At 34.7% G+C, this 12,473-nt stretch overlaps 1 protein-coding gene and 1 non-coding gene across 3 annotated transcripts in view; both read right to left on the bottom strand.

Annotated features, from left to right (window-relative positions):
• GRM5 (glutamate metabotropic receptor 5) overlaps positions 1–12,473 on the bottom strand; it is a 1,888,276-nt gene that overhangs the window by 588,780 nt on the left and 1,287,023 nt on the right. The window lies entirely within an intron of this gene.
• TRNAM-CAU lies at positions 199–271 on the bottom strand. Its single transcript has one exon. It is a non-coding gene; the product is annotated as a tRNA-Met (tRNA).

The raw sequence follows: 12,473 nt of genomic DNA, 5'->3' as shown, positions 1-12,473 counted from the left end.
TGAACTGCAGTTTGATGATGTGGATTTCAATGAAGCCAGTTAGAGTCGTGTTGTTCATAGGTTAGTACTAAGCTAACTGCCCTTGCGAGCCATTTTAAGCCAAGAAAATTATCCCTTGTGAGACTCAAACCCTGCACCTTGTGTTTGTAAGGCAAACACCTTAACCATCAGGCCACCCTCCCAACCCCAATTTGGAAGTGCCCTGTGTGAGGATTGAACTCACGACCTTCAGATTATGAGACTGACGCGCTACCTACTGTGCTAACAAGGCTTGCTATTATTGTATTGTGGGGCTCTATAATCATTCTGAGCTTGCAGTCATCTGCAAACTTTGTACACCAGAGGGCTTTAGCATGAACTTTGGCTTCCAAAGCATTACATTTCAAAAAGGAGTGGCCCCAGGCACTGAGCCATGGGGGATTCTGCTGGCGACTAGCCTTTTTGTTGAGGTAGAATCCCATATCCTGACTTCCTGCATCCTACCTCTGAACAACGGTGGAACTATCTGTTTATTCCTAGTTTTGTGGGAAGTGTCAATGTCAAGAGAGACAATGTGCATCATTTTGACCTCATTCATAGTTTGGTGACTATCATGAAGAAGTTTACCAGGCTGAACATGTACATATGTGTATATATTTATATATATATATATATATATATATATATATATATATATATATATATATATATATATATATATATATAAGCACAACAGAATCCTGAAAGCCCAAAATCCTGAGATCAAAATCCTGAAAGTTCAAAATACTGAAAACTCAAAATACTAAATCTCATATACACACAGGATACCAACACTTACTATATTCTAGCACAAATACATACAGAAACATATTACCCTTCAGCTATAAGCAGAGGGCCAAGCCCCACTGCATCCCCATGTGGGGGGTTGTGCACCCCACACCCCCTGCTACTTAAATATATCAACTCTGAGACTGCAATTCACTACACTATATATGTATGTATATATAAATCTATATATACGGGTCTACTTCAAAAGAATGAAAACCCACATTACCAAAGCTGACATTGCCAAGATGATATCACCAAAACCTGAATTTAATGAACGATTACAATGCTGAGATATTTCCCAGGATAAGTATCCAGTTAGTCACCATCTAACAATGATGCGCACTGCACTACCTCAAACCCACCCAGATGGGGGGGCTATGTCCTCCACAGTCGCCAGTGTGGGCAACAGCATTCCCTCCCCCCTAACTAAATATACCAACTCGAGAATCACACTTCAGTGGGGAAAAGGGCAAATTTCTCCTTGCTGGCCACCTGGATACTTACCCTGAAAAACCCTTCAGCATTGTGTCATTCATTAAATTCAGGTTTTTGTTATGTCATTTTGGCAATGTTGCTTTTGGTAATGTGGGTTTTCATTTATTTGAAGTAAACCTATATATACAGATATATATATATATAGGTATATATATATATATATATATATATATAGAGAGAGAGAGAGAGAGAGATACAGCAGAGACATGCTGGTACTCCATATCTGCTGCCTAGTTTACTGGAATTGAGCTATAAGTTTTAAAGTGTTGGGCCATGTATTATTGGGTTCCACATTTCCATTAGGGGGACATATATGTGGCTTGGGTCTCACACACACCTAATACAAAGTGGAAATTTGCTGTAAGCCTTTAAATAGTGAAGAACATTTCTTTCAAAGTATTTTGTTACTGCACCACTGAACATGCGACACCCTACAATGTAATGGAATCTGTGAAATGTAACTCTGTTGTTATCCCCCTAGCAACTGCAAAATAGGAAAAATGTTCACAACCAAAATGACAGGCTAGTTTATTCCAAAGGGAAAATTAACCATAATCATAACCATAGAGGAGAATGTAAAGTTGCATGTTAGAATAACTATAAGATCAGCCATAACCTTACATATATTCTGATTTTTGACATAATTATTACTTTTATGTAGTTAAACTATACCTGTACATTCAGCCTTAACCATAATAGTCATTGCAATTCTTTACCCCATCCTAATTATAAATAAAACTTTGCTTCCTTAACCCAAACTGTTTTTGTCACTCTGGCCTGGACATGAAGGCTATCACAGATACCCTCAAATATAACTTTAACTTTTTCTCAAACAATCTCTTTATTTAACTTTTTATAATACAGAATGTCATATAATAAAACCAGGTTGACAAACAAATGCAAACATCTACCGCACAAAAAGAAAACATCAGAACAATAACTATATACAATCTATACAATAGAAGTCACTACAAAAAGGATATTGAAAGGAGCATATCATAATGACAAGTATGAGTGAAGTATTTAAGCTTTTTGATATAATTAGATATAATACCTAGAAACTTAAATGCTGAGACAAAGAAAGGAATATGGTGATTCTATTGCAACAAACTCACGTCCAAGTCTGACAAGATGGGTTAGCATATTACCTGGATTGCATTTTTGAGAATTAAGTCAAGCAAGTATCCCCAGTATTTGTGATAACATTGTTTTTGATTTGTAACTGTATATGCTAATTTGTGAGAAGTAATATACTTAATAGCTAAGCTACGAAAATCCTCCCATGAGATTGAAGATTTGATAGTCCAGTTTTTGTAATATAAAATTTAAAAAGGGCACATATTGCGATGAAAATATGTTTTTGAATTTTAGGAAGTTTAGTTGTGGTGATATGCAGAATAACTGTTTCCCTTGATAGGGTAGATTTTTTATAGCCCATCTTCTCTAATCTAACTCTTAGAGAACAACATAAGCTGTGAACTCTATTACAACCCCAAAAAACATGTATAATGTCTGCAATTTGATTTTGGCAGTAAGGGCAGTTTGCTGGATATTTGGGATTAAACTTATTTAAATTTGATTGCATATACTAAGAATAATCTGGTTGTACAACAGATGCTTAAAAGAAATAAACTTAATCGTATCTACAATGGCCACTCTTTTATTTTCTTCTGTAATTAGTTGGCTTTTCTCCTGCCAGTAATTTGAAAATAAAAGGAAACTCTGAGATTTTATACTCATTATAAGTTTATATGTCCTAGACACTGTTTTTCCCTTGGTTGCTTGGTTGCTAAATTTTTAAAAATCAGAATAGCTAAATTAATTTTTCGCTGGTCAATTTTAATTTGTGGTAATTTTGTCTTAATTAGATACATGATCAAACTAAGAATGGTAACATATTTCTCAGGAAGTTCAAGTTTCTGCCTTAGTTGAGATATATCAGTTTCTTGCCATTTGTATATATCCCATATTGTAAGTTATTTTTATTAAAGGGAAACTTGCTAAGTTTATTGGTTGGTTATCAAATAACAGGTTAGTATTTAAATGAAGCGGTTGGATAAAGGGAAGGACATTTAAAAGTTGTATAGATTTAAATAGATTTTGGATAGTTAGAATAATATGATGAATCAATGGGTGTAAGTTCCTAGTATAAGAGTCTCTTTGATTTAAGTTTATAAAAGGGAGAGATTTGGGGTTAAAATTAAGGGATTTAGTATGATCATACCAAGTTTTAATCCATTGGGGTGTCCAACTATTCATGTTAGGATCATAATTTACTATTTGAATCAGGCTATAAGAAGAGATTATACTATAGTAAAGTTTAAAGTCTGGTAACCCCAAGCCACCCTTATTTTTAGCAAGAGAAAGTCTATCATATTTAATTCTTATGGATTTGGGATGCCATAGAAATGTAGATATTGCTTTTTCTATATCCCTAAAGTATTTCTGAGGAACAACTGAGAAAATAGTACAAAGTTGGAAGATAATTCTTGGTAATAGATTAATTTTAGCTACGCTGGATTTTGATAACAGAGACACGTTAATATTCTTCCATTTATTAATATAATTTTCTATGTTAGTCCATGTACATAGTAAATTATTCTTTATGATCTTCTTAAAATTGGAAGTGTAAGTTACACCTAGGCATTTTATCTGATATTTAGTTTTGATCTCGCTATCAGGGAAGTAGAATTCTTTATGGCCTAGGAGATTTAATGGAGATATATAAGATTTACTTGAGTTTAATTTATAATTGGATATCACAGAATACAAATCAATTGAATTCAGTACTTCTGGAAGGTCAGTATTAGGTAGCTGAAAATATAAATTTAAGTCATCAGCAAAGGCCGAATAAGAAATTGCAATGTTTGAAATTCTAGGTATGCGGTGGAAAATGTTTTGAGATATATATAGAAGCAAGGGTTCTAAATATACATTAAATAGGTAGGGAAAGAGGGAGCAACCTTGCCTTGTGCCTTTTGAGATAGGGATAGGGTTGGCATTAAGTTTATTTATTTGGATATTAGTGGAGGCTTTCTAATAAAGAACCTTAATTTTGTTTATAAATTCTTGTGGAATTCCAAACAGGGGCAAAACATTAAATAAGAAGTTTAGATTGACTCTGTCAAATGCTTTGCTTGCATCTGCAGTAAGGATGTATCTAGGTTGCCTATTTTTGTCAAGAAGTCTTATAATGGTATCTAATAGAGGAGTGTTGTCTCATGTTTGCCTACCAAATATAACTTTAACTTAATAATATACTATAATATTTTATTAATCCTAAGTCTGCCAATTCTAAAATTAAACCATCTGTAGCAAATCAAAACTTCTTCTTCTTCCTGACTGCATTTTTAAACATAACTGTCCCAGAGAGAGTGAATCCATCCAAAATACTAACATGATGTTATAAGGTTGGCAATCCAAAATCTTATAGTAATTTAACCGTCACTGTTAGTGTAAGTGTATCTTCATCCAAAAAGTCCTAGAGCTTGTTTTAGAAATAGGCTTCATGAAGTTAAATGATTCCCTCTTGCTCTAGTATTATCTTCAGCATTAATGCTTTCTCTACCCATTTCATGTCACTTTAAATGAAAATCTAACCCTGAATCTACATGGACAAATATGATCTCTCTCTCTATTCTCTTCTCCTCTCTTTTTCTCCCATGTTTATATATATATATATATATATATATATATATATATATATATATATATATATATATATATATATATATATATATATATATATATGGATAGATGTATATCCATATATCAAAAATGTGTTTTATTAAAAGGCAAAAGATTGTATGCAACTTGTTAGTCACTGAGCAGCCGGTCAAAAAAATTTTTGCAGAGGGAATGCCCCCTGCACCTTCACACCACCTACTAATTATATAAACCAAGTCTGAGACTGTACTGCATTGGGGAAAGGGCAAATTCCTCAATCGCCACTGTATCATGATCTCACATAGAAAAAAAGCTAGCATGCTCAAGCAGCTGATTTTTGGTCAGCTGTGCTCATTTTCTTTTTCTTAAAAACTGGAACATATGACCAGTGTGTGTGTGTGTGTGTGTGTGTGTGTGTGTGTGTGTGTGTGTGTGTGTGTGTGTGTGTGTGTGTGTGTGTGTGTGTGCGTGTGTGTGGGTGCGTGTGTGCATGTGTGCATGTGTGTGCATTTGTGTGTGTGTGTGTGTGCGCGCATGTGTGTGCGTGTGTGTGTGGGTGCGTGTGGGTGCGTGTGGGTGTGTGTGGGGGTGCATGGGTGTGCATGGGTGTGTGGGTGCGTGTGGGTGTGTGTGGGTGTGTGTGTGTGTGCGTGTGTGTGTGTGCATGTGTGTGTGTGTGTGTGTGTGTGTGTGTGTGTGTGTGTGTGTGTGTGTGTGAGTGTGTGTGTGTGTGTGTGTGTGTGTGTGTGTGTGTGTGTGTGTGTGTGTGTGTGTGTGTGTGTGTGTGTGTGTGTGTGTGTGTGTGTGTGTGCATGTGTGTGTGTGTGTGTGTGTGTGTGTGTGTGTGTGTGTGTGTGTGTGTGTGTGTGTGTGTGTGTGCGTGCGTGTGTGTGTATATGTGTATACTCTCCTATACTGCTGAAGGGAATGAATGTTGTGTAAAAGGGATACCATTGGTTGGATTGTCAAGAGCAAACAATAAGTAATTTTTGAAAAAGAAGGGGAAAGGAAAGAAAACATGCATGAGGAAGGACAGAAAGAGCCTGGAGGAGATGGTGAAGTAAATGAATTAGAAACTGTAAAGGAAGAAAAAATATAGGGATGGAAAATGAAGAGATAGAGTGTATGTCTGAAGAGAGGTCAGGAGAAAGGATTAATGCTAATATTTTTTAGAAATACTAGTCAGTGAGAAATCTGATTATGGGGATCAAGGATTATTTCTATATAGACCGAAGAAAATGTATTAAACTAAGGAAAGAGTAAAAAATAGGAAAAATGAGAATATAACAATATTCCCTACACCTAAAAGAAGGAAAAGAATATTTCTGGAAATGTGAGCATTATTATAACCACCAAAAAGGATAGAGATACTGGAATGGTGTGCGAAATGTGACGTGGATGTTATTCTATTAGAAGATGTAAGATTCCTGATCAATGAAGAAAGTCTGCAAGCAGAATAACTGTGGGTTGGAAATATAATATGGAAATTAGGACGTGGAAGTTGTTCTAGAGTGGCATGTTGTGCAAAATAACAGTGAAAATACTAGCTGTAACCACTGGTAAGGATGGGAAGGTTAACTGTTGGGGATGTGAGCTGGAGAGAACATGTTTATAGAATTAAAGCACTGTATGTATACATAACTAACAAGGAAAGAGAGAATCTATTTCAATCAGTATTACATTATGCGGTGGTTAGCATGAAAATTATAATTCCAGGGTTCTTTATTTATAATTTAAGGGGAAAATGTGAAAAGAAAGGGAAAAGAAAGGGAAAGATGTAAAAAAATATGGCAAGTGATAAAATGTCCTAATGTAACTGTGTAGAAAAAAGTCAATGGGCTTATAGAAGGGGGCGCTTGGACATGAACTTGATTAGTCTGTATTATCAAATGGCTCGGGAGTAGCAGATGGTTTTGCAGTTGTAAAAGTTTTTTTAAACCATTTTGTATTATTGATGAAGGTGATGAAAGAAAGGGAGTATATTGAAACAGGAAGGATTAAAAAGAAGGACTTAGATGAAAACTTACATTTGAGGCATAGAGAAGGAAGGGGGGGAAGATAATAGTGATTTTTCTGCCTCCTTCATTATGACTTTTATTAGTGACAGTGCTCAAATTATGGAGATTATTAAGAAAGACTGGAATATTTTTTCCTGTTTGAGGGCTACTAGATGTTATTGGAAATATCCCTAGGGTAGTATATAAGAAAGGTTGGTTGTTCATGCAAATTTTAGAAAGAAATGACCATTTATATGTGAGTGTGACGCATTTTAGTTAAGAGCAACGCATAAGCGCTGATTTATTTTCTTGGATGGCACACCAGGTGATCCATGACAGGTATGAGCAGAAAACAATTTTTGACAGTACGATTTTGTTTAATTTTGAGTTGGTTTTAATGTTTAGATTTTTTTCTACTTAGTATGATTTCTAAACAATTTTTCATGAAAATTGTTAAGAAACAAAAAATGTTTTCTTCATACAAATGTGTGACAGAGTTAGTGATAGCCTAATCATAAACTATCTTTTCAAAAGGGATATTTTGTCAAAGATTCATGAATGACAAGGGCAGCTGAGAGTTCCATGCACTCTGACAGCTATTACTGCTCCAGTCAACACCTTGGCTTATGGGACCAGGCATAGTTTGAGAGGGATAGGTGAGATGATGCTGAGTAGTTGAAGTGGAGTGTTATAGATGGGGGGGGGGGTGAATGTGATTTCTTAGAATGTGGGGATTACTCTATCTAATTGAAAAGTACAAGATTAGGACAAAATTGAAAAGTGCTTAGGAGACATTATTAGGTTACAATAGGCTAAACTGAAATGGATAAAAGTTTAAACATTTGGAGGTCAAGAATGGACAATGATAGATGAAAGGACACTAAGAAGAGGAGGTAAAAGGCAGTTGTGCTTATAATTAGAAGAGCCTTAGCAGTAAAGATAAGGGTACTTAAGGAGGATGAATAGGTAAGGTGAGTAACAGCAGGATTAGAAGTAAAAGGCCAAGAATGGACAATAAGTGTGATATGTGGTCCCAGATAAGACAATCCTACCTTCTTTGAGATATGTTATGAACTAGAGCAAGAAGTGTTACTGCAGGGTTAGCAAGAACTTACCAGCAAAGATTTTATTTAGTAGTTAACTGCAGAATGGATAAACAGAAAGGAATGTGAAGGCAAGTGAGAACATCAAACAGTGGGAAATAGAGGGATGCATGGATAATAAAAAGTAGAATAATCTGGACATTTGGGAATATAATCTGGAGGAGATGGAATGCAAGCTTGTAGGTTTGACGGGTTTTTGATGAGGTGATAAGGAATTTTGCAGGTGTAAAGGATACAGATTGGACACACATATCTTTCAGATCATGTCCACGTTGGATTAAAAAGATATGTCCTCTACCAGATGGGAAAAGGCAAAAGAAGGAGATGGACACCTTAGCAGGGGAAAATGCACCCAAGATGGTTAAAATAAAAAAGAGAATTGACTCGGTGTTGCTCTGTAATGAGGAAAGGAGTGAGAGAAGATATCCAGGAAGTGTTCCATAAAAAGATACATGATGAGTTTAAAGGAGCATTGGGTAAGAGAAAAAGGAAAGAAAGTAAGAGAAATGGAGACCTGTTTGGTGCAGCTGTTAAAACATGTGGATGATAATACTGGGGATTTTACAAAAAAATAGTCATGGGCTTATAGCACATATTGTAGATGTTGAATCTTTAGCAATAGAGAGGGGAAAACAAAACTTTGAGTGGCATATGGGTAAAACATATGGGAAATGATTACTATAGAAGGTCAAGGACAAAAAGATGGAACAGAGTCTTACAGAGTTAATGAAGAAGGAAGGAAGTTACCCACAGCAAAATAACACAGAAACTATTTCTGGAAATGTTTTAGTACACTATGCACATCTATTTATGAGGACATTAATTGGATAAACAGACAAGCAAATGCATACAAAGTTGGCAGGCGAAGCAGGCAACTGAGAAAGCCCGAGTATAATTGGATGATCACATGAGATATGATAGATTTCTGAGTATTTGAGCAGGCAGAAAAAAGAAAAAAGCCTCAGGGGTGATGGCACATCATTTGAATTATGCAAAGTGTTTAGCTTTATCATTTATGGAACACTTGGATAAGATGTATAAAAATGGGGTTGGGGAGGAGTGCCCTTTCAAAGTCTTATACCAAAGCTCTAGTGATTCTCATTGCAGTGAAACACCAGGATACAAGAGATCCCAGGCTGATTATTGGCTTATCCCATTAATAAATGTTGATGCCAATACCCTAGCTAAAGAAATATCTGCAGGTACTGGAGGACACATGACAAAGACGTTTTGTTAAGAGGTGCATGGCAGAGGAAAGCTGTGGGAGTTAAAGGAATTTATTAAGCAGGAAGAAAGGTTAGTAGCAGGTTGGAGCTGTATTTTTTAGACAAAAAGGCGCCTGATTCCCCTTAAGTAGCCTTTTCTATTTAAAGGCGTTAAGGTGTGGGCTTCAGTCCAAAGTTCTTAAATTGGATTTCACTAATATATAGTAATCTGAGTCCAGCTGGTGATGAAGGGGTATTTAACTGTGGGTAAAGTGATTATTAAGGATAGGAGGCAGAGATAAGTGCTGTCCTCGTCTTTTTTTATTCAGGACTGAAGTCCTAGCTCAAAGGTTTAGAAATTTTTTGATGAGCATAAAATATGTTCACTGGTTACTATATGTTGGCTACAGGTCTATATCACATTGTTGAAAGCACAGAACATCAAATGCCTCTTCATCAATCCCTATTTATCAAATTCTGAATCCACCGATTGTTTCAGTGAAGATTTTCCCACGATAAGTAACCAGTGGGCCATCATTTAGGATTTGCTCTTTTCCTTACTGTATTGCAAACTTGGAGTTGGAATATTTTGTTAGGAGGTGGGGGGTCTGAGAAACTTTTGAAGAGTTTAGACTGTAACCAGGGTTAGAATGCATCTGAGCTAAAACCTTTCAAGTGAGAGTAGGGAGTACAGAGAACCTAATTACTAAAATATGATAGCCAGGACGGCAACAGTGAAATACCTAGGCTTAACATAAAAGAAAAAGTTAGGTCTACTCAGTTATGAAAATCTCCTGCCACAGATTACATACCTTTTGTGTAAATAATTGAATAAGGATTCTACATTAAAAAACAAAATGGCAACCAGACACAGAGGTAGTTTTAGTGCTTTTGTTCATTTAATCCACAGAACTTCTTCAGAAACTAACAGTCATACTCCAAATTACTCACTTAAATACCTAATTAACTAATAAAATTGCAAATCCACCAATGACAATACAGTATGCAGATGATCTCATAAATATTAAAACATTTTTTCCTAAGGTTTAAGAATACAGTGCATAATTATCAAAAAACGTACATAAAATGACACAATTAGTTTATATTTAAACAACAATGACTAACATATACTTCTCTAATTTAAATGTTTTTAAACTTTAAAAAAACATTTAATAGATATTTTCTCATTAATACCAGGCCAGGTATTTGTTTTAAAAAATATTTGCCATTTAAGTTCCAGATATTCTAAATAAGCATTAGAAGTATAAACAAATCTATTATTATTAACTTTTTTATAACACCATAAACTGAAACTTCTTGAAATCAGTACAATTTAAAGAATGCCTGGCTAAGGCATTGCTAGCATCTTTCTTTTTATAGCCATAACATGTTCCCTAATCCTGTCTGTGAATCTATGTATAGTTTTTCCTATGTAGAAACAGCTACATGTGGAACAAACAGCAAGTGTATCTGTCTTTAGCAACAAACACATATTTATTATGTTCAAAATAAAAACTACTTGTTGAAAGAATAAATCTACAATTTACACATCTATTACATGGAAAAGTTCCTATTTTTTTATTTATTTGTACATTGCCCCTTAAATCAGACGAACTTTCCCAAACTTGTTTTAAGTTCCTACTTTTTTACATATAAACTTGGGCTTATGTCCAATAATCTTTCCTAATTCATGCTTTCCTAATAAAATTTCCCACTTGTCAGTTATAATCTGTCTGATATTAGTGCCTTCAACACTTAAGGGAACAGGAAAAGAACACGCAGATCTTTTGTCATCCTGATGTTCTTTGGCAGTGAGTTCTGCCTTGATAATTGGTGGAAATCTTTCATATCTCAATTTTTTTAACATTATTTGAAATGACTGTCAACTTAGAGGATATCGCCTTTCTTCAAACAATTTGGTAACTTCTTCTGTCTCCCTTGAAAAAACTTTATCATCATTAATTAAATGAATCAACCTGATGATATGCCCACAAAATACATTTAATTTCATAAATATAGGATGAAAACTGTCAAAATGTCGATAGTTATTAGTAATTGTGTTTTTTCTGAAAATGTTACTTACAAAAGTTTTTCTTTAGTGTGTAACTCAATATTGAAGTTCAAAAAATGGACAGATCCTCCCATTTCACTTAAAGTGAAAGTGAGCCATCTAACATTCTCATTGACTTGGTCCGGGAATTCATGCAAGGCTTCTCTATCACTGGACCAAATAAAAAACAAATTGTCAATGTATCTTTTATAAAAATTAACATAACAAAAAGAAGGGATCTTAGCCAAGTATTTTCTCTCCCACCAGCGTAAAACCAAATTAGTGAACACCGGAGCCACTTGGGCTCCCATCACACCACTTTTCTGTTGGAATATATTGTCTTCAAACATAAAAAAATATTTTTTTAATACTATATCCAGCAATTGACAAATGATGAACACATCAAGCCCACAGTTACTACAATATTTGCTCAGAAATAATCTGACAAAATCCAAGCCTTCTTCTTGATCTATAGAAATGTATAAAGAACTAATATCTATAGTGCACATAATGGTCTAATTAATTTCCTTTGAACTGGTAGATTTCAACTCATCCAAAAACATCCATGAATCCTTTAAATAGTATTTACTTTTCTGCACTAAAGGATTCAACATCTGATCTTACCAAGCAGATATTTTAAAGGTTTTATTGAAGGAGAATGACACTATGGGTCTGAAGGGAGGTTATTCCAAATGTTTATGTATCTTCGGTATTCCAAATAGGCAGCCCAACTGTGGCTCATCTACCATCAAAAATTTAAACAAATATAAAGTTATATACCCTTGATGTAATAGAGTGAACAAAATTAAATCTATACCCTTATAACTATTTCTCACAACACTTTTAGACACTTTTTGATAACTATTTTCATCTGACAACGAATTATGCATGGCTTGATTATATTTAATGTTGTCCATGATAACAATGCTTTGCCCTTTGTCTGCCTTCATAGATCTTAAATTAGTATAACTACCTAAATTATTTAAGGCTTCAATTTCAAGTTTACTTAAATTGCAATATCTGCTATTGATCCGGTGGTGTGTAGCTCATTGTAACAAATTGTTGATATCTGTCTTACAAGTAGATAACAAAACATTCAATGTGTATAATTATATGGGATTATAGTTACTAGCTCTTTTAAATGTAAAAT

The sequence above is a fragment of the Protopterus annectens genome, chromosome 5.part0 (assembly GCF_019279795.1).
Source record: "Protopterus annectens isolate FY-2018-M chromosome 5.part0, PAN1.0, whole genome shotgun sequence".
In the NCBI taxonomy this organism is placed as follows: domain Eukaryota; kingdom Metazoa; phylum Chordata; order Ceratodontiformes; family Protopteridae; genus Protopterus; species Protopterus annectens.
The sequence above is the reverse complement of the archived record's forward strand: the minus strand, read 5'-3'. Positions and strand labels throughout refer to the sequence as shown.